Genomic DNA, 24653 nt, shown 5'->3' with positions numbered 1-24653 from the left:
CGTTCTAAATTAGGCACGCTGTTTTAGGCACCGTCACACAGCTCTGGGATGATCCATCGTCACTCAGAGAAGAAGTATGTGGATGTGACATCATTCCAAAAAACGTCACTTCCATCCGCCCTGACTATGGGATTTTCAGAAAAACAGCTGTAACTCAGTTGCTGTTTTTTTGCATCGAAAACCACCGTTTTCAGCGGGCCAAAGCCCCCAAATGGCGGATCGTGGTTGGAATGTTGTGGTTCCTCTGAATACACAGATCCCTCCGCTTACCCACGGGGACAATTTTTTTAACGTTTTTTTGGAACACAATGTCGCTTCCACAGCGTTTCAAACATCATCGGATGAAGGTAATTACGCTGGCAAGGGGATAACAAACGCTTTAAGACCTGAAGCCGATTCTACATGTCTCCTAAATCCCAACAGTTTTCTGAAAAACGTATGTTTCTATATCAGTGGTTCTCAAACTTTTTCATGTCAAGGACCCCCAAAATCATATGTATTTGGCCGCGGACCCCCATCAAAATATTTTGTTCCAGGGACCCCCCAGAAGCAAAGATTTGAGTTAAAACTATTCGCTTTAAAAATATATATATATTCAAAGATTTGCACACATTTTCACGATTTAAAAAAAATAGCAGATCTAAAAGCTCGTAGCGCGGCACTCGGTGCCGCGCTATGAGCTTGTAGATCTGCTATTTTTGAATAGCCCAAAGTGTAAAATAATGCTTTTTAGCTCAAATCTAAAAATGAGACAGTTCCAGGTCTCAATGGGTTAATATGGGTGATGTGTTAACAAGACAAATAAACAACATTTCTGTTTTGAATTCCAACGTATCATACTGTAGCTATATCAAGTCTCTCGGGTGTACAGAGAGCATCAGGGTCTTGGACGGATCTACGTTTTGCGAGAGCAAGGAGAAACCAATTCCACTTTACTGGTGGAGAAAGCTGTCGGGTTAAATTGGCTCAGGCTTGTCACTCTGGAAGCGTACGCGCGCGGTGCATATAGGCAGGCCCTCGCAAACACAACGGTGACATCTGTTTCCCCCCGGCTCACCAAAAGGTTACAACATGACCGAGACATCTTCGTTTGTCCAATCACTCAAAGTCATCAGAGGTCCTACGGGGGGAACAAATGACTGTATCCCTGTAGCTGAGAAACTGTCAACAACCACGTCACATCAATGTGCCGCGGGGGCCCAGACAGAGGCCCTCTAGCCCATTAAGACCGGCAACGCATCTGTGTCATTTTAGATTTGAGCTATTATATTATTTTATACTTTGGCTATTTTTGAAAAATCTTGAAAATGTGTGCAAATCTTTGAATATCAATTTTTTTTTAAAGCGAACATTTTTAACTGTCAAATGTCTCAACAAATGTCTTAATTTTTCGGAAAAACTTCCGTTGCTATATCAGTGGTTCTCAAACTTTTTCCATGTCAAGGACCCCCAAAATTATATGTATTTGGCTGCGGACCCCCCATCTCAAAATATGCTGTTTCAGGGACCCCCCGCAGATGCAAAGATTTGAGTTAAAAATGTTCGCTTTAAAAAAGTATATATTCAATGATTTCCACATATTTTCATGATTTAAAAAAAAAATAGCAGATCTACAAGCTCATAGCGCGGCACTCGGTGCCGCGCTATGAGCTTGTAGATCTGCTATTTTTGAATAGCCCCAAAGAAATCTTAAAATGACACACTTCCCGGTCTTAATGGGCTAGGGGAGGAAGCTACACATGACATTGCGAGACAGGAATATCTGTAAAAGGTGCGTGACAAGAGAGTGATGGCTGTAGTCGAGAGATTAGAACAGGCAGCTTGTGATGGTGAAGATTGCCATGTTCTACTCCACAGACCAGTAATGGATGTTTGCGGCTGGGAGTGAAAAGTGGTGAGTTGTTGCGAGTAAGTAATGCAGCTCTCTCCCCCATAATCACTGCTCAACGCAAGACAATTGGAACCACAAAACTGCTCTAGCCCATTAAGACCTGGAACGCATCTGTGTCATTTTCAGATTTGAGCTAAAAAAGCCATATTTTACATTTTTGGCTATTCAAAAATAGCAGATATACAAGCTCATAGCGCGGCACCGAGTGCCGCGCTATGAGCTTGTAGATCTGCTATTTTTGAAAAGTCGTGAAAATGTATGCAAATCTTTGAATATATATATTCTTAAAGTGAACATTTTTAACTAAAATCTTTGCTTCTGCGGGTCCCTGGAACAAAATATTTTTAGATGGGGGTCCACGGCCAAATACATATAATTTTGGGGGTCCTTGACATGAAAAGGATTGAGCACCACTGATATAGAAACATACGTTTTTCAGAATACTGTTGGGATTGAGGAGACATGTAGAATCGGCTTCGGGTCTTAATGGGCTAGTGGAGCTGCTCTGTGGCCAATAATGACTACGGCTATGGTAGTATAGCTCCTGTGTAGTGTAGGTGTGTGTGTGTGTGTGTGTGTGTGTGTGTGTGTGTGTGTGTGTGTGTGTGTGTGTGTGTGTGTGTGTGTGTGTGTGTGTGTGTGTGTGTGTGTAAAAGCTTGTAGATCTGCCATTTTTTCAATAAAAATCCTCCTATAATTTGACAATGCTCTGTGGTCATGGTGTCATGGTGAGGCCTAAAGGGTATGGACTAGTATATATAATTAGAGTAAAAGTGGTTAAGTGTGTCTGGGTTATTATATAAATATTAGGCTGCACCAACGCTCCTGTTTTCGGGTATAGAGGGGCGGGTGTATAGAGGCGCGGAGAGATTGCGCCTGATCCCATTGGTTCACCGATCTGTCCGTCAACCCCCGCCCCGTTAACACAACATTATGAGCGACGCCCACTGCGCTCTGGTTGGTTGGGGAAATGAAACACTTCCCATACCGGGTACACCGACGCGCTCCTCAAGGCTTTTATTTTTTAGCAAAACTAAACAATAAAAGCCTGGAGTTCGAGGCTATATAAATATTGAACCAATGAAAAGTATTAACAAGTAAACTTAATAATAAATACCACTAGGTTCTTTTTTTTCCATTTCCTGAAAAGCAACCGTTTTGGACATACAAGGCTTCCACCCAAGCCCCCAGAACCACGGTAGAACAGTGAAAAAGTGGCCAAGCCTGGTGGTCAAACCTGAGAATGCACTTAAAATGCTTCTGCGCGTGCATCTCCCGTTTGTGCGCAGGCTCACGACGCGTCACGACCCATGGAACCAATGGAATGGACCCATGGAACCAATATGGAACCAATATGTCTTACTTCCGGGTGCTTCCGCCCTCTAGTTATATTATACCTCTATGCTTCCACCCAACAACTATGATAATGTCTGTCTATCCCCTCAAAAATAGACCAATCACAGCTCACAGCTTCATAACATCACAAATACAAGCACCTCCAGCCATGAAATGCCCCCCGCCCCCCCCAAAAAAAGCTAACTTATCACAAGTATTAAAATTTGGTTATAGTTGAAGAAATATATAATTTTAACCCATTAAGACCTGGAACGCATCTGTGTCACACTTAAAATTTCTTTGGCTATTCAAAAATAGCAGATATACAAGCAACATGCAATCAAGCAGCCAGCTTGTATGTAGCCTGTATGTCATTGCAAGTGGACCCTGTGATTTGTGCAGTTTTTCATTCACAACCTGTACAACATGACATACTATTGATGGTTCAAGTCTGGACAGAGAAGCCACACTTTTTATTAGACTTTACACCTTGTTTTATTATCAATAATTTGATTCGATACGCTTTGATTCATGACACGTTTTAATCTTCTAAGGAAATTAATATAGCTCCAGCAATAAAAATGTGTCATAACATTATCACTGTGAATGTAACATGATCGTGCCAGCAGGGGCTCAAGATGATCTCATATCTGTTGGTCCCTGAATCCAATTGAAATGTTGCTAATTTTGCAATATAACACTAATGATCAAATAATCAATTTCTGAAGAATCTATTACGGTATTGTACTGTATCGTGAGGAAGCTTGTGATTTACACCACTAAAACTCTCTGTATGCACCCCTTCATTAGTCTTTAACTTCCCCCTGGGCCTGCAAGGGAAATCACTGAACCCCATGAAGACCTGAGGCCCATTCTACAAAATGTCTTCTAAATCCTAACAGTGTCAATCTCAAGGACCCCCAAAATGATATGTATTTTGCCGTATTTTGAGAGATCTTCAGTAGCTGCTCTGTTGATTAAAAATGTATATTCCGAAAAACAGCATCCTCATTGACTTAATGTATATTATACTCCATTTGGATATGGATCAGAAACTTCAAATAGTAAAAATCTACAGGAAGTTGACATTTTGCCCCAGTAGTTGACAAATATCTGAACAGAAGCAAAATAATGCAGAAGCATGCAACCAGCAGGGACCACTAGACTCAGCATTTGGACTGTGTGTGTTTTTTTAGTGTGTGACATCTTGTTCCGTCACTCAGAGAGCCCAGCTCAGGACACCTCCACAAAGAACATCATTGCCTGCTGCCGCTGCTGAGCAACTTTCCCCCAAACTTTCCTCACTTTCCACTCTGTGAAGCGTGAGGCAATTGTCTATACTTTTACTTCTACTCCACTACATCTCAAGAGGCAAATATTGTACTTTTTACTCCACTGCAATTATTTGAAAACTTGAGTTACTTTGGAGATATAAAACATACATTAACAAAACATACATTATAAAACATACATTAACAACTTTAGGCCTATTTTATACCTAGGCTATTTGAAAATAGCCGATCTACAAGCTCACAACGCGTCGCATGTTAGCTTGTAGATCGGCTATTTTCAAACATTTTAGTACTTTTACTTTTGGTACTTTAAGTACATTTTGATGCCAATACTTTTGTACTTTTACTCAAGTACATTTTGAATTCCAGACTTTTACTTGTAACGGAGTACTTCGGCATTGCAGTATCGATACTTTTACTTAAACATTGAAGTACTTTTTCCACCCCTGACAAAGAAGCATACTGTACAAGTCGTGGGGGCTTCACAGAGAAGCAGGAAAGGCTGCTGAAGTCAGCTCCTGGCATGATGAGACAAAGCTGACAACTCGTTATACATCGGGCCTTTCACTGCCCCTGCACTGTCACTATCCCTCTATTCTCCCTTGTCTTTTCTCCCTCCACCTCCCTGTTCCCTGCCACACCCGATGGACCCACACACACACACACACACACACACACACACACACACACACACACACACACACACACACACACACACACACACACACACACACACACACACACACACACACACACACACACTTTAATTTCTCCGGGTTACAGTGCATGGAATACTGTAGTTTGTAACCCATGGCTTGACACCAGTGGTTCTCAACCAGTGGTCCGGGGACCACCAGTGGTCCTTAGGTGGGATACCAGGGGGTCCCCAGCAAAAATTTGTTAATAAAGCGTCACAGAAATTTCAACCCCTTTATCAATATTTCATACTTTGGCTATTCAAAAATAGCAGATCTACAAGCTCATAGTGCGGCACCGAGTGCCGCACTATGAGCTTGTATATCTGCTATTTTTGAAAAATCTTGAAAATGTGTGCAAACAAAAAAATATATAAATATTTAAAAGGCGAACATTTTTAACACAAATCTTTGCTTCTGGGGGTCCCTGGCACAACATATTTTCAGGTGGGGGTCCGCGGCCACATACATATCAATGTGGGGGTCCTTGGCACGACAAAGTTTGAGAACTACTGGCTTACACGATAGGCCTAATGCCTTATGCTAAGAATCACCTACATTTAATGACAAAGGCAATGATTTCTTTAGTTTTGTAAGGCCGAAACTATTGATTATTTTCTTAGCAATAAATCTATTGATTAGTACTGTATTAGACCGGTGGCAACAACCTACTCGGGAAGTTGGGAGCGATGCCAGTTGGGAAAAGCGTACCCCTCCCAATTTGAAATACCTGTTGTACTCATTGTACCTGCTGTCAAGCGTACCAGTCTGTTTGTGTCCCTTCTATGCCCATATATGGAGTTGCGTGTCAGCCATGCCCAAATATGGAGTCCTGGCCAGTCTATGACATCAGTACTATTTATTTTTCTTTTTTTAAGACAAATGACTTGGAAAAAAGTGTACCATCCTTCATTAAAAGGACATTTCTGACAGGAAAAGCAAACATTGGCATAGTACTGCACGTTGTGCAGATCGGTTATTTACATTATCGTTTTTAAACAACTTCAGTATACAATTAAATATGGCCTATTTTGGCCGTAGTACAATTTTATTTATTGTTACCAGTCATTGTAAGGCAGACAGAAATGTATTATTTATGTTCCAAATGTCAATAACACAATTAACTCATATACTGCCTAGAACGACTAAAACGACTTCTGTCCATAAGCCATGCCTGCCAAGAACGACTAAAACGACTTTTTAAAAAAAAATAAAAAATTAAAAATATTTTTTTTTTTTTTTTTTTTTTTTTTAGATTTTTTTTTTTTTTTTTGACCCAAAGACCAAGGAGATATGATTTTTCGAAGATATAGACTCCCATCCACTTCCTTGTTAACTTAAAACTTAAAAATTCTGTATCTCGGCTCCTGAGTACTTTTTTTTTTCAATGAAAAATCTTGGCGGTGTTCAAACAGGCCAGAAATAATTCTGGCAGTGAATGAGTTAAGCGCAGTTATTTGAATAGCAAATAATGGTCAAGTACAGGTTCATGATCGTGACAGCCCTGCTGATGACGTGCACTGCTATTGATGCACAGAGTACGCCATTAATGCATGTTTGTCACTATCCCCCGATTTAGACCCGACCTTCAAAAAGCACTGTGTTACCGTGACGACCCCCGCCAGCCCTCGCGCGTCTCCAGAGTTTGATGACCCTAATTACGCCGCCAGCTTGCCCTCACCTCCCTCCCCAAAATGTAAAAAAAAGAAAAAAACATCTCATTGGAAGCCTGCCACAACATTGGCGACCCCTGTATGCAACCTGATCCCAATGGAAAGCAATTTAACGCTTGGCTGCACAAAGAACCAAATGTATTCAGTGCAAGAAATCCCCTCAGATAAATGAGTGATCAAGCAGACCCCCCCGAAAGACTCTCATCTGACGCCTGATGATGATGATGAGGCATGTGTCGTGTGCCGCTTTAAAGGTGACATGGAGCTACGACATGGCGGGGAGCCATTGAATCTGTCACTGAGCTAGGGGTGCAGAATATCCTGTGGTGCGGGGGAGACTGCTGGGAGACGGAGAGAAACAGCATGCAGGCCTCCTTCAGTTGTGTTCCGGTGGTCTTGAAAAGCACGGGGGTATTTAACAAGAGACCGAGAGCCAAATAAAGCACCGCATGCGCCACACAGTGAAGTTATAGCATGCTGCACTTCACCACCTCTACTTTGGTTTTCTTTAATCCATTAAAACCGGGAAAGCATCGGTGTCATTATATACTGTACTTTGGCTATTCAAAAATAGCAGATTATGCAAGCTCTTTGAGCATCTTTTTGAAGTTTCACTGACTACATTGCCAGGTATTAATTAATTAATTAATTAATTAATTAATTAATCTGCCACTGCCAGCGGTTTTACCTTATTTTTAGTGTTTTTGACAATCCACAGAAAAAGAAAATTCAACCCGGATGTACACAAAAGATGTCTCGAGTCGCTCATCTTTCCACCAAAAAAAAACGCGTTCTGTAGTTATCGGCAGTTTGAATATAGCTGGTTTTCACCAAAAACGCAATCTGGGAAAAGAAATCAGAGATAAAAGTATTTTTATAAATCTGATAACATTGCAGTGGACGGGGTGAAAATGTTTTAGATGACGTCATTTCCTGGTGGATCCAATTCTCTCCAAGTAAAGGCATCATTCATAGGTTGGCGAAGAGCGCCCTCTAGCGTAATCACTAAAAACACCATGACGACGTAATATTACGTCTTTGGCAGTGAAGCGTTGGCTTTGAGATGGTGATATCACGTCCTTGGCAGTCAGTGTGTGTTAACATTGATAAAGCTGCAGGAGTTCACCAGGGAATTGGGCAAGTAAACAAATAAATAAATACATGAATAAATAAAGTAAAACATGTGGTAGCTGTCGTTTCGTTCTGTATGGAACGGAGAGAAGAAAACCTGACTGAGCTGAGCTCCAGCTAGGACCACGATGACCTCCTGATTGAAACAATGTCCTGGGGAGTCGAGGCCATTAAATACAGCAACCGCGCTGGCGAAGGGAGTGAGCCTCAGTCAAGGCGTTGAGAATCCATCTCCTTAGATTAGCCCACAGCTAACGGGCCGCCGACTGCTGCCTGCCACGGCGGAGTGATGTCTGCGATGGCTGGAAGCGTCCTCGGCGGTGTAATCCCATTTGCCCTCCAAAGAGTGGCGTTGCGCCTGCCTGCATACAAAGCCCCCCCACTTCGCTTTTTATACCCCGAGACACAGAGGGATGTGTGTGACACACACACACACACACGCACGCACACACACTTTTAGATTTCTTTGGCTATTCAAAAATAGCAGATCTACAAGCTCATAGCGCGGCACCGAGTGCCGCGCTATGAGCTTGTATATCTGCTATTTTTAGAAAAGAATCGTGAAAATGTGTGCAAATCTTTGAATACTATACATTGTTAACTAAAATCTTTGATTCTGGAGGGGTCCCTGGCTGGAACAACATATTTTGAGATGGGGGTCCGCGGCCAAATACATATAATTTCGGGGTTCCTTGACATGAAAAAAGTTTGAGAAACACTGATTATAGCAACATAGGTTTTTTCAAAAAACTGTTTATTTAGAAGACATTTGTAGAATCCCCAGAAGCAAAGATTTGAGTTAAAAATGTTGCCTTTAAAAATATATATATTCAAAGACTTTCACGATTTTTCAAAAAGAAATAGCAGATCTACAAGCTCATAGCGCGGCACTCGGTGCCGCGCTATGAGCTTGTATATCTGCTATTTTTTAACACATTGGGTGCCAGGTTTTTTTAAAAACAGAGTACACTGAGTGCCAGGATTTTTAACCATTTTTTAGGAGGCGAGATACAGGCTTTTGAAGTCATAAGTTAACCAGAAAGTGGATTGGAGTCAAAATCTTCAGAAAATGATATCTCCTAGTGCTTAGAACAGGGGTCGGCAATAGGCGGCCCGCGGGCCGAAATTGGCCCCCCAGAAATAATATCTGGCCCGTGAGATAATTTTGAAAAAAAAAAAAATATATATATATTTTTTGATTTTTTTTGGGGGGGGAGGGATTTTATTTTTATACAGTATCAGACCGATATCTATTATATCCAAATACAGAAAGATACAGTATGAATGATTTACTGAAAAGTGTTATAAAAAAAGTATTAAAAATTAATGTTAAAATAATTATAAATACTTATTTCATAGAACCTGAACCCACTTTTGAAATCATGCACTCATAAACGCGCATGCATTTTAAAGGATTTATAACATTTTATAGCTATTAGAGGAAAATGAAGAAGAAAAAAAAATCACCAGAAAAATCGCCTGTGCTGATATTTAAACCGGAAAAAATGTTGATTTATATTGGTCAAACAGAACCGAATTAGACCCAAATTAGACCCGAATTAGACCGAGTTAGACCCGAAAAATTTTGCGCCCGCGCGCTTTGTGCACGCACATGCACGCGCGCTGCGCGCGCGTGCATGTTCGCGGGGAGGCCCGGCCCGCGATGGAATGTCTGGGAGTGATATTGGCCCTAGGCTTATCTCAATTGCCTACCCCTGGCTTAGAAGGTAAAAAAAAAAAAAAAATTGAATTTTTTTTTTCTTTTTTCAAAAAACGTATATATACGGTTTTGGCACTCCGTGTAAGTATTGCAAAAACCGTATATATACGGTTTTGGCACCCAATGTGTTAATAGCCAAAAGAAATTAAAAATGACACGTGCATGACAGGTGCGTTCCCGGTCTGAATGGGTTAAATAAACAACAGGCACACAGAGACACACAGAGACACACACGGATAGTATTTTCACCATTGAATTGGACATGGACAGGAAATAGGGGAAGGAAGATCCGAACCAACAATTACGTAGCAAAGCCATTTTCTTTTCGTGTGCTGAAGTGATCTCTGACCAATCGTTTTGCGGCTGTTGGCTTGAAACAAGATCGAGACACTTTTCAGTTTTCACAGTGTTAGCTATATAGTTTCTTATCTTTTCTTACCCAGTAAAGGACCAATATCATGACATTTCTCTTTTTTTTTGTTGTCATTTTTGGGTTCAGTGATGTCCCTTCAATCTATTTTTGTTCTGGGCATTTCTAAAAATGTGCACTGAAATGGACCGTTTGATTTACTATGTGTTTCATAGTATTGTATCGTCTTATTACCACTTTTTTATACATTCTTATTTATTGTTATGCCTTTTTATTCCTTCTATTTGGTGTTATTTGAGGTTTACTTTATCTTTTTATTTTTACTTTGACTGTATCACTTCCTGTAATATTTATTTTGTTTTTGTAAATCACATTGTAACAAAAAGCACTATAGAAATGTTTAGAAAAGTTTATTATTATTATTATTAATATTATTATCTTACTTTCACGTGGATATAGGCTCTATGCACAGCAGCCATTTTGGAGAAAAACTCTTCTTACTTCCTTCACAGGTGTTACCAATGATACTAATGAAGGCTCTGTTCCATTCTGGTCAAACAGAGTCAGGGTGCTGATATTGTGCATGTTGGCTTACTAGAAATACTAGTCAACTAGTGGGTCTCAAAGTGTGGTCCATTTGGTTCCTTGAGAGGGTGTAACTCTGAGAGTTATGGGGGTCCTTGAAATTAAAACGTTTGAGAACCACTGTGCTGCACTAAATGGAACAGAGCCTTCATTAGTGTCATTGGTAACACCTGTGAAGGAAGCAAGGAAGGGGCCCAATTTCTGTCCAATATGGCTGCTGTGCATAGAGCCTATTGTGTCAGTACTCAGACTACACGTGTCTGTATTTGTTGTTGTCGCATGTTCAGGACTCAGGGTTTTTGTCTGTAAGTGCCCAGAGTAGTTACCCTCTTTCCGGGGCTATGCTTTGTTGCGTTCCTGTGAAACGTGGTAGAATTCAATTACATGGAGGCTGGGGCCCCTGACAAGGGCTCACTCTTGTTTCAATCACCTCACAGCTGGACGCTGGGCAAACATGGAAGTGGCGCTCCAGTCACCTCGCTGTGGGCCACCAGAGGGCAATGAGCCATACAGTGGCACACAAAAGGTTGGTACGCAGTGGCACAGAAAGACCTGCTGCCGCCAAACATCTTGGCGGTCAAAGAATAAATACATGGGCCTGTAGAAGGACTTGATCTCTGGTCCTCTAAATAGACCCAAGGTGAATGGAGACTGACTGCGCCTGCTGTAGTTGATGGCAGGGGTGGGAAGTAAATAAGTACATGTACTCAAGTACTGTACTTAAGGAAAATGTTGAAGTATCTTTGCCAGACCCAGAGGGTCGGCCTACATGAGGCTTTGTCTGTCCCTCTTTTGTCCCTCTTTCCCTCTGAGGCTTTGTCTGTCCCTCTTTCGTCCCTCTTTTGTCCCTCTTTTCCTCTTTTCCTCTGCACACACGTCATGCGAAGTCCGGCCATTCAGATTTCAACCACTAGGGGTCTGGCAGTCCCAGGTCTCCTGCTTCTAGTTTTACTTCTACTTACATCTCAGAGACAAACATTGTACTTTTTACTCCATTACAATTATTTGACAATTTTAGTTACTAGTTGCTATTTGAACACATTTTATGCATTTGAAAACATTTACTTTTATACTTTTACGCAAGCACATTTTCAATACGAAACTTTTACTTGTAACAGAGTATTTCTAAAGTGCGGTAATGATACTTTTACTTAAGTAAAACATGTGAGTACTTGGTTGATGGCACACACAGTGACTTCAGAACGCATAGGCGCTTAGGGCTTATCCAGAGCAACATAACAATGTATCATTTGACACAGTAAGTAGATTGGCGAGTTGCTCATGGACACCTCTGCTGTTACAGGGATGAAAACCCAATGGCTTTTTGGTGATGCGACTCTTATATCACTGTAAATGCAAGGCCACTGTGCCAAGACTGTTAACCCATTAAGACCTGGAATTTTTGTCATTTTTAGATTTTAGCTAAAAAAGCATTATTTACACTTTGGGCTATTCAAAAATAGCAGATATACAAGCTCATAGCGCGGCACCGAGTGCCGCGCTATGAGCTTGTATATCTGCTATTTTTGAAGAATCTTGAAAATGTGTGCAAATCTTTGAATATATATATTTTTAAAGCGAACATTTTTAACTCAAATCTTTGTTTCTGGGGGGTCCCTGGAACAAAATATTTTGATGGGGGTCCGCGGCCAAATACATATAATTTTGGGGGTCCTTGACATGAAAAAGATTGAGCACCACTGATATAGAAACATACGTTTTTCAGAAAACTGTTGAGATTTAGGAGACATGTAGAATCGGCTTCAGGTCTCAATGGGTTAAGAGAATTTCCACTGAAGTCAGTGGGGTCTGTAAAAAGACAGCCCAAGGTGAAGTGGAGTAACTGTACATGATGTAGCTGATGGCTCGTGGAGTTCAATCTCATTTTAGGCACTTATCCAGAGACTTGTTTCAATGATTGAGCAGGTAGCAGTCCAATGACTTGGCTCACATGGCTTTTACAGTAGATGTTGTGCCCGGGGATCAATGCTGTGACCTTTCATTTATGTGAATGTCTCTCTAATGACTAATGACTGTGCCACTCTGAAAAAGTCATGAACTATAATCAATGAGAATCTAACTTTTTAGACTGTGTGTGCGTGTTTGGCATTCTTTACATCATTAAAACATTGACCTAATTCATTTTAAGTGTTTATTGTTCGGTAAGGAAAACGTGTGCAAACACGATTTTCATTAACTCTTAACTAACTTAACAATTAAACATACTAGTCCCTACCCGGTGTCGGTGAAGTGTGCAGGCGAAAGTAGTTGCAAACGTGGGGTTATGCCGCGTCCCGTCACGTCCCCATTCCGCCCCCCCCCCCCCCCCCGGGTCCCGTCGTGAAGACACACACACAGACACACAAACACACACACACACACACACACACACACACACACACACACACACACACACACACACACACACACACACACTGTCTTTGTGTGCTTTGGCAGACGCGCAGTTCGATCATTCGTCCCATGCCTCGCGGGGCCATCCCACAGCTGGCCAGCCGTAACCATGGCAACATTCTTTGACATAAAAACGCTAATAAAGAGCTGCCAGTTGGGGAAAGCGAAAAACGGGCTTCGCTGCAATTGCTCCAGCCAGTGAGGAGAACCGGGCACATTTTGGTCTCACCGCAAAGAGGTTTGTAGAATTATAGGTGGATAAATGTTTGCAGCAACACTGTGAGAAAAGAAATAATGAAGCATACTTCTCTTGACCATTTAAAACATACTGTATATACTTTGTTGTATATGTCGAATAGCGAAAGTAGACGATCTGCAAGCTCACAATGCGTCACGATGCGTTGTGAACTTGTACATGTCACCACACGTTGAGCTTGTAGATCAGCTACCTTTGTAGCTGAATATTTTGACATGCCCAGAATAGGGGGATTGCTAGGGATCATGTGGTTAGAAGATATTCCATCCCAAGCGGTTATTTCTCTTATTAACCCTTTAAGACCGGGAACACATCTCTGTCATTGTAAGATTTCTTTGGCTATTCAAAAATAGCAGATATACAAGCTCATAGCGCGGCACGAGTGCCGCGCTATGAGCTTGTATATCTGCTATTTTTATTTTTATCGTGAAAATGTGTGCAAATCTTACAACTTCTGGGGGTCCCTGAAACAAAATATTTTGAGATGGGGGTCCACGCACGGCCATATCATTTTTGAGAACATAGCAATAGTGATAGTATAGCAAATATGTTTTTTCAAAAAACTTTTAGGATTTAGAAGACATTTGTAGAATCCCCAGAAGCAAAGATTTGAGTTAAAACTGTTCGCTTTAAAAGCACAACTATTAAGATTTGCAAAAATAATTCACGTTTTTAAAAACAATAGCAGATATACAAGCTCATAGCGCGGCACTCGGTGCCGCGCTATGAGCTTGTATATCTGCTATTTTTGAATAGCCAAAGAAATAAAAAAATTACACAGATGCGTTCCCGGTCTTAAAGGGTTAAGAGTTCCAAACACTATAAACTTCCCATCATGGAGCTGTGTGCCTGTCACCGCGGTGCCCCCGTCTCTGTGACAGGGGGGCCCCCGCCAGCATCCAGCACAGATGAAGAGACTCCTATAAAACAAACACCATCCATCATCGTGATTGTCACGCTTTTTCATTGGGTTCATAATTTCCCTGTGAAAATGGCCATGGTCCACGGCGGTGGAAACCGTTTAAGGCATTAAGACCGGGAACGAATCTGTGTCATTTTTGGATTTCTTTAGCTATTCAAAAATAGCAGATATACAAGCTCATAGCGCGGCACAGAGTGCCGCGCTATGAGCTTGTAGATCTTCTATTTTTGAAAAAAAAACGTTAAAATGTGTGTAAATCTTTGAATGTATATATTTTTAAACCGAAAATGTGTAACTCAAATCTTTGCTTCTGGGGATTCTCCAAATGTCTTCTAAATCCTAACAGTTTTTTTTTTATGTATTTGGCCAAGGACCCCTATCTCAAAGTATTTTGTTCCAGGGACCCCCAGAAGTTGTAACAGAGTTAAAAATGTTTGCTTTAAAAAAAAAAAAGTGGAAACATTTTCACTATTTTTCAAAAATAGCAGATCTACAAGCTCATAGTGCGGCACTCAGTGCAGTGCTATGAGCTTGTAGATCTACCATTTTTGAATAACCAAAGAAATCAATCAATGACACAGATGCGTTCCCGCTCTTAAAGGGTTAAGGCAGTAATCAGCCATGTTATGACTCCACCTTGATAATTAATGGGTGACGGAGCGGATTGGAGGAATATGTAGGGTGTAGGGTGGTTGTGGGGGGGGGGGGGGCTTATTTGTCAAGTGCCCCGTGTATTTTGCCCCCCAGTCCTCTCGACGGCGCAATATATATTTCCGTATTCCTCCGGGGCTCTGGGTTGTCGTGGAGTGATTGAGCGCCGGCTTGTCCTAGGGGAGGCCACATCATTTAACTTCTATTCTCCTGAGTTCCCTCTGGGAACTCACATTTTTATGTGTCCTGTCTGCCTCATATAGTATATGGGCTTTCATTTCCAACCATAATTCAGATTTATTGGAAAAACTGTGTAGGATGTTGTGATGAAAACACAAACACGATTCCACACACGAGTTGCAGGACGTTAACTTGTGACTGTAGTATATATGGCAAGGAATTACAGTGGGTGTAAGTGTTAAATCTCTATATTCTGATATAATAATAATTGCTATAGTGTTTGTTCAGTAACAATGGTCTCCCCATCTCTTTAATAAACGGAAAAATACATTTTCAGGCCAGGACACCAATTTGATCCAATCAGGAGAGAGAAAACAATTATTAGGTTCAATTGTATAGTGTTCCAGTTCCAAATTCAGGTCCTGCATTGTGTGCCCTGTCTGTGGGAATAGCACATACCGTATTTTAATTGGTTCCCGCAAATCTAGCACTCATATTGAAGGAGATTCCCACACAGATTTAGAGCAATGTTATCCTACTATCCTACTACACATTTTACAAACCTCTGTCGGTCAGTCAGTCAGTCTGTCTAATCTGCATTATTATCACTCAATGAGTTGAGCAATTGATCTGAACTTGCACATGGGCATTGACCATTAGCATATGCAGACAGTGACATAGTCCGTTTTTTTTTTCACTTTTCCCACATTGAAGCCGTTTATTAACGCTTTAGTCATCTCTGTGTAACTCTACGCAGCAGAGTTTCAGCGTTACCACACATGTGCGGCAACGGACTGCGGCCTCTGTTGCCACGGTTACGGTCTGCGTCCGCGCAGGCAATGGGATCATCATAGCCGTTTCGGTGTTACTGCAGACACGTACTGCTGGCCCGGCGGTAAAGTTATACAGGACTTTGATTGGAGCTGTGTCCACAGAAGGCGTTATGGGCGGTGGAGCACTGGAGGAGCACTGGATATCATGTCCATAGCGTGCACACTGACCGTTTATTCACAAGCGCAACCTCGATTGAACGTTGCGTTATTAACACAAATAGCGTAGCTGAAACAATGTAAACATGGACTTCTCTCATCAGGTAAATGACCGGATTGTTAGACACAGTCATGCTCAAATGAGCAGCCTGTTTACAAAACTTAATCATACATACTGTACACATAAGGATCCTTAACCCATTAAGACCTGGAACTGTGTAATTTTTAGGTTTGAGCTAAAAAGCATTATTTTACACTTTGGGCTATTCAAAAATAGCAGATATACAAGCTCGTAGCGCGGCACTCGGTGCCGCGCTACGAGCTTGTAGATCTGCTATTTTTGAAAATTCGTGAAAATGTGTGCAAATCTTTGAATATATATATTTTTAAAGCAAACATTTTTAACTCAAATCTTTGCTTCTGGGGGGTCCCTGGAAAAAAAATATTTTGATTGGGGTCCGCGGCCAAATACATATAATTTCGGGGGTCCTTGACATGAAAGAGATTGAGCACCACTGATATAGAAACATACGTTTTTCAGAAAACTGTTGGGATTTAGGAGACATGTAGAATCAGCTTCAGGTCTCAATGGGTAAAGGGTCCGTGACAACCTACCTCACGAAAATGATTTTATTTTATAATGTGCCCCTCTGTTATGACTGCCTCTGCATTGGGAATATGCAATCAGAGGTCAGAGGATTCAAATCAGGTAACACTTTGGTCTATTCACAATTAATGACGGTTGTTAACAAGCCATCAACGCACTGTGAGTGTGAAAAATTGACAACGTGAGTAAAATGTGTCCGTTTCATTTCAAAGGAGCGTCAGAGAGAGAGAGAGAACGTGTAGTTTTGTTTGTCAGTGAATAAATGCTGTGTCCTTCACCAGTACTTCTCTTGCAAAGCTTACCAATTGTGTTTGTGATATCTATGGGCTCTGCTCTCTACAATGTCACAGAGTTAACAAGCTAATGAAATGAGCTAACCTGGCCTAAAGATGGACTGACTTAAAGTAGACCACTAATTCTAGACAGAGCTAATGTGACACCAAGTCATAACCCCTGTCTCATCAAAGTCTCAACGATATTACTCATACGAATATCAATTACAGTATCTCCATTATGCAACTAAAAAGTGAAACGTTATATACATTGTTGGTTAATAATGGATAAATTGTTCATTGTTACTTCAACATTGAAGACCACATTTGAATTACATTGTAGGTGGTTGGTAATGAATAAGGTATTGAAAATATAAGAAGGGGTCTTTGGGGCCAAAAAGGTTAGGGACTACTGCTGTACAGCACTGCCAGGATTGCCAGAATTATTTCAGAATTCATTCTGAAAAGTGCCAGAGTTTTTTTTCACAGAAAACAAAAAGTGCTTAGGAAGCGAGATACAGCCTTTTTCAGTTCTAAGTTAAACAAGGAGTGGATGGAACTGCACATCTTCAGATAATGATATCTTGATGGTTGATGGATAATGATATGTTTTTGTTTTTTTTTAAACACGTCATTGGCACCCAGCGCCATAGCGGTAAAAACATGTGAAACACGTTAATGGCACTCAATGAGTTAACCCAAGGTCTGCAAATATTCTGAGAGCACACATCCCCAGGTATACAGACTAGTTAATATTATCTGCCAACATGAATGTGGGTCCTTCCTGGACCAATGATGACAATAAAAACATTGTTAATCCTCCAGATTCTGAAGCTTGATTCATACTTCGGCACAACAGAGCATAAATTAGGTTTCAGGCAGATGAAAACTAAACTGAACTAACTTCCAGATCTTAACCATTAAGACCTGGAACGCATCTGTGTCACTTTTTCATTTGAGCTAAAAAGCATTATTTTACACTTTGGCTATTCAAAAATAGCAGATATACAAGCTCATAGCGCGTGCCGCGCTATGAGCTTGTATATCTGCTATTTTTGAAAAATCGTGAAAATATGTGCAAATCTTTGAATATATATTATTTTAAAGCGAACATTTTTAACTCTTTGCTTCTGGGGGTCCCTGGAATAAAATATTTTGAGATGGGGGTCCGCGGCCAAATACATATCGTTTTGGGGGTCCTTGACATGAAAAGGTTTGAAAACCACTGATTTTTCAGAAAACCGTTAGGATTTAGAAGACATTTTGCATAATCGGAACCTCGGGGCCTCAATGGGTTAAGACAAATGACAACAACGTGACTAAGGTGAAGCAGCAGCCAAAATACAAGTTTTACCCTAACTTTTTATTTGATTTAAATAGCATCAAGTGGGAAGACATGAAGCGGAGAGGAGGAGACGGCACAGCAATGTTTATAGTTAATAAAACTGCCAAGTGAGCAAAGACCGTTGTCATGTGAGCAGTTTGATTATTATTCTTTTGCTCCTAAAATTAATGTTCTGGAGCATTATCCAGTGCACTGACTCTATTACCATTTGTGTTTGAACACAGTTGTTACAAAGTAGAAAGACATGAAGCAGAGAAGACAGAGTATAAGAACAGAGCATGGAGACGAGAGACAAGAGGGTGCACGCCCATCAGAATAAAGACTAAAGGACAGAGCAGAAGGAGAAAGAGATAGACAACTACAGCATAGACAGAATCCCTTAAATTGGAGTGACAACATGTAATCTGAGGTAAGAATAAGACTGAGATCCACAATGGGACAGTACAGGCTAAATAGTCTGACTCTAATGTCATTCGAGAGTGACGTCCTCCGCAAATTGGATTTTACTGACCTGATTAAGGACTTTTCTGCCAAGAAATCCAGAAAACACAACATCTAAAATGTAAGCATCATACAGAATACAGTTCATATTTCACAGATGTCATGTTCATCATGTATTGTAGACTGTTTCTGTATATTGCCTTTGTATGGGATATTATAGCTTGTGATGGTTTGTGTGTTGTGTCCTGTATGCAAACAGAAAAAAAAGAATATACTGGATCACTACTTGTTAGGGTTGAACACACAGCTTGCTTAAGCTTATACTGTATGGTGGATCACTAATTATTGTGTATGTAACGCAGCTTGCTTTTGCATCTGGATCACTAACTGTTATTGTGTTCTTGATAATAAGAAGCATAAATAAAGCTTTCACGTTGCACAGTGCATACTCTTTCTTTATTGCTCATCTCTGTTACAGTGATTTTTTTTTATCAGAGCACATTGTGAAAAAAAGGTATTTTGCTGTAAAACACCAAGTGGCTGGCTGCATTCAGCACCATGGACAGCGACTCTATGTGTCTGTCTCCGACGAGCCATTCCAGCATTTCGGGTGGAAAACGGAACGCTGAATGGAGAGTCGCGAATCGCGCGATGCGAAACAAAAGAAGAGTAGACCCTTCCCTTCACAGCTAATAGAGAATTTTTTATTTTAAGAATCGGTTCAGAATTGAATGAGTATGTATGTATGGCTATAGTTAAATGTAAAGCTCTTTCTGCTATAAATATGCATAGTTAAATGTGAAGCTCTTTCTGCTATAAATATGCATCCATATACTACTCCACTTTGGACCGAAATAACCGAATTAAACCCGAAATTAAAATAAAAATAACCCGAATAACCCGAAAATTTTTGCAAGCGCGCCAGTGGGGCCTCGAAAATTACTCTAGCCCACGGGCCTCAACTCCTATAAATCCGGCACTGATAAGGCATAAGACGTCATCAGAAAATGCTGCAATTTAACACTTCAAGTCAAGATTGCATTCAGTTTTATGAGGCAATTTTGTATTTGATCTAGCACTGGACCATATACTGCATTTAACCTTGTATTCCAGATTTGATCTAGCAATAGACCATGCGCCACATTTAACCATGTATTTCTAGCTTTGATCTACTGGACCATGTACTGCATTTAACCTTGTATTTCTAGCTTTGATCTACTGTAGCACTGTACCACATACTGCATTTAACCTTGTATTTCCAGCTTTGATCTAGCAATGGACCACGTACTGCATTTAGCCATGTATTAAGGATAAGGATAATTCCTTTTAACAGGTCAGTTCATGAAAGTCCTTGCGGTCTTGTTTCCAATGAGAACCTGTGAGCAATTAGGGGTTAAGAGTCTTGCTCAGGGACAAATTTCATTTCATCGACACATATGCTGGCCTGGCCTGGCCTCGAACCCGGGGCAACCAGGGCCTCTGGCTCCCTCGGCGGGCTCACTAACCACTCAGCTGTGGCCGCCCAGCCACTCATCAACAGGCAGGAAAAAAAGGGGATTTGATCACCATATTTTCCTATGTTTTAGACCCTTATCCCTCACAGCAATAAGCGGACCCTCTGCGATAGAGCTTTCAGCGTAGCAGCCCCTGTCCTCTGGAACTCTCTCCCCATACCATGGAGATTCGCCAGACGCCAACATTGGACTCTTTCAAGTCCGCACTGAAGAGACACTTGTTTACTCAGGCTTTTGGCAAATAGTTTGTTTACTTTTTTTTTGTGTTGTAAAGCGTCCTTGGGTTTTTGAAAGGCGCTATATACATTCTAGTTATTATTATTATCAAGTGACACTGATAATGAGAGTGTGGTAAGTATTTAACCCATTGAGACCTGAAGCCGATTCTACATGTCTCCTAAATCCGAACAGTTTTCTGAAAAACGTATGTTTCTGTATCAGTGGTGCTCAAACTTTTTCATGTCAAGGACCCCCAAAATTATATGTATTTGGCCGCGGACCCCCATCAAAATATTTTGTTCCAGGGACCCCCAGAAGCAAAGATTTGAGTTAAAAATGTTCGCTTTAAAAATATATATATTCAAAGATGTGCACACATTTTCACAAGTTTTCAAAAATAGCAGATCTACAAGCTCATAGCGCGGCACTCGGTGCCGCGCTATGAGCTTGTATATCTGCTATTTTTGAATAGCCCAAAGTGTAAAATAATGCTTTTTAGCTCAAATCTAAAAATGACACAGTTCCAGGTCTTAATGGGTTAAAGATCGTCTTCCTCAAAGAGAGCCTGAGAAGACATTCTGTACTGTTGGTGGATACACTGGCTGTTGCAAGGATCAATCCTGTGACTGTTGGGTTTGGTGACAATCTCACTGATGTTCAACCAAAAATAAATTCCGAGCGAGGTTATGTTGCATCCTCATTGGGTTATGTAACTGACGAGTCACTAGCAGCTGACCAATTTGGTGGTCTATTTATTCCATTGTTGTTCTTCTTGCTGTCACATACCATTGCAGTTGTTGGAATGTGTTTTTTTTGCTGTCGTGCTGCTGCCAGGCTGCTCTGCCTGTCGATAAGACAAGCTTTACCGGATAATTGTTGTCACCTCTAACGAATTCTGTGTACCAGGAGGATTCTGACTTCCTGCTCCACAGCAGTTCATGTCTCATGGGTTAGCATGCACCAAATAGTCTCATGTGGTCAGAGTTAGACCTGTCACAATTATTACATAATAGTCTAATCGCAATTATTTTATACACTGTATAGTCGCAATTTGTTTTTGCATAATCGTCATAATCAGATCCATGCAAAAATATATTTTCAAAAAATGACAAAAATAGTGTAAATAGCAGATCTATAAGCTCAAAACGCGTCGCGATGCGACGCGTTTTGAGCTTATAGATCGGCTATTTCCACTATTAATGTTTATGTTTAAGTATAAAGTAATTAAATATGTGCTATTTGTCATATCTGACCTGTGCAACTTTTGTTTACGAAAGCTAAAAGCCAAACAGAAATGTCATTTTTATTCATAATGTTCCATTCATTTTCAACGACAGAAACACAACGAATCGCAATTATTTGAGTGATAATTAATCGTCAACTTAAATTTGCAATCGTGACAGCCCTAGTTATAGTCTTATGTCATCAATTATGCGTGTCCGAATTACAGGTTTTGTCCGAAAAAAAGACAGAGAATTAAGCCTCTGATTTGCGGTAATGGAAGTCTGTGGTTGGTCAAAGATGTGATCCAGGGTTGGTCACTTCATACTGTGCAAGGTCCTGCATTTATTTTTGTCTTAGGGCCGGTGGTCTAAGTTCATAGGACGTAGGTCTTAGGTTGCAGTTGCGCAACAAGACGTTAGATAAGTAATCATCTGGCTACTGCGAGACTAACATGCACACAGGTTTGTCTACAATGTGCTCTGGGCTGAGCCATGAAGAAACCTTTGCATTGTGCAGTATTTAGACTAGGGCTGTCACGGTTTAGATATTTTATGTGACGATTAATTGTCACACAAACAAATTGTGATTGATTTTTGACGTTGAACACCGGAGCATATGAATAAAAAAATTACATTTCTGTTTGTTTTTTAGGCTTTGAAGTTACACAGGGCAGATATGACAAATTACCTAAATATACAAAGAAATTCAAGATTCAGGATTGCTTTATTTGTCATTTGTCGTTTATTTTCTAGTAGGGAGATTGGAGTTCAAAAGTCTGACTGCCTGGGGAAAGAAACTGTTTCACATCCTTTCCATCCTGGCACTGATGCTCCTGTATCGTTTGAAACTATATGAAAATTGTTCATCATTGAAACGATTATGACGATGACGATTATGCAAAATAATAGCGATTATCTCAAATAATTGCAATTAGAAAATATAATAATTGTGACAGGCCTAATTTAGACCATAACTGTCACAACAGGCAACAGAGATCACGGCCCAAATGGGAATAAGACGAAAACTGCGCCAAGATTTCCAAACATGCCAAATTCTATTTCCTAACACATTGCTGTCCACAGCACAATGTCTAGCGCCAATGAAGACGAGAATTGGAGTGAAGCCTCTCATTGAATTGTGGCGTGTGGTCAATAGCAGCACAATTGCAAAATCCCTGTTGGATTTAAATAAGCAATTCTATGATGCGAGGTCAATAGCGGGTGCTTCGTGTCTGAGTTTTAAAGTCACATGTCACCTGCTGTCTGTTCTGCTTTGCTGCTATTCCTCAATTGTGACATAATTGACCTGCAAAATCTGAATTCAGCGAATCTGAATCATAAGTGTGGTTTTAGTCCAGCCTGCCTAGTAGCCTACTGTCCTCCTGCGTTGCTCCTTGCACGCACGCACGCACGCACACACACACACACACACACACACACACACACACACACACACACACACACACACACACACACACACACACACACACACACACACACACACACACACACACACACACACACACACACACACACACACACACACACACACACACACACACACACACACACACACACACACACACACACCTGAGATATTCTTCAATTCCTTTGTAATGGTATATATTACAAAGGATACCAGAGCAGCTACAATGAAGGATACAGAGAGCCAAGCCATCATCTTCTGATAGGCTACTCATATCACAGCTCAACATGTACACAACACGTCACAAAATGACATCATTCATCAATTCATTGCAATGAGCGAGTTGCTACTATCTTGTGGTCTGCCCGCCGTCGATCCAGTTTTCCAGAACCGCCGGTCCAACCAATATGTCCATATACATGTATGGGCATTCTAATATATGGGCATATACAGTATTGATGACGTCGGGGATCTCCATATATGGGCATAAAAGGGACAAGGACTGACAGACAGAAACGACGTGGATATAATACTGTGTGAGCACAGTGGCTGTCAATGAAATGGAGAAAGAGTTTTGGAGCAAAGTGATGGAAGAACAGGCATGTAACTATGGCCTCATGAAACCGTTAACATGACAGTAACAAAAAGAAAGCCAAGTATGTACTGTACAGTAGGCTACATAAACAACCGTTCATACATTTGTTCAGGCTTTAGTTGAATGAGGCTGTGATGCATTCATTACCCAACACATTGCTCAGCCTAGTTGGTTACTTCATACACTGTGACTGTAATATTACAACACAAGATGTGGTGTAGCCTGTAGATTTATTGATAGCTCGTAGATCACTCATCCGTCCCGTCTACTTTCTGTTCTTTTTGGCAAGCGACAAACCTCTGCAGGGAGTGGATAAATGATGCTTTAGGAAACTATGGATAATCACAGGAACAGTACAATCTATGGTATGTTTAAGTGGTTGAAAGCAGCGCCGTGTTAGAAGTGTAGCGATCAGTTGGGTAGTGCACATGCGACATGCACGTATCTGCACATGCCCGTGGCGTGTATTACATTATGGCAGATTCATTTACATCTAGCCGGAGAAATAGAATCTTGTCGGCCATGTTGGCTCGTACAGCTATCCTTTTGTTAGCTAAGTGAGCGGGAAGGGTTGAAGGGTTGGAACATGCCTTGAAGGTATGGGGGTGCCATGCTTTTGGTTGCCTTGTAGGTCAACATCTGTGTTTTGTACTTGGTGCGGGCAGCAGCCGAGAGCCAATGAAAGGAGCGGAAAAGAGGGGAGACGAGGAAATGAAAGGAACGAGAGACCTCCGCAATGTGTCCGCTGAAGGAGCGCTGACCCACCCAGGCTTTTGGCAGTTGGGACTTGGAACAGAAACCACTAGGGAGTTGTCTATGGCTGTGTTGATTTTGACAGCACATTTTGATTTAGTTTTAGTCATAGTCTTTTGAATACAATTCCATTTAATTTTAGTCAAATGAAATGTT

General features: G+C 41.0%; 1 protein-coding gene across 1 annotated transcript in view; it reads right to left on the bottom strand.

Annotated features, from left to right (window-relative positions):
• LOC311047020 (uncharacterized protein) overlaps positions 1 to 24653 on the bottom strand; it is a gene marked incomplete at its 5' end in the record, with an annotated part of 81390 nt that overhangs the window by 14545 nt on the left and 42192 nt on the right. The gene's annotated exons all lie outside the window — the stretch shown is intronic.

Source organism: Gymnoscopelus microlampas (assembly GCF_963454915.1).
Source record: "Gymnoscopelus microlampas genome assembly, chromosome: 6".
Taxonomy (NCBI): Eukaryota; Metazoa; Chordata; class Actinopteri; order Myctophiformes; family Myctophidae; genus Gymnoscopelus; species Gymnoscopelus microlampas.
The sequence above is the reverse complement of the archived record's forward strand: the minus strand, read 5'-3'. Positions and strand labels throughout refer to the sequence as shown.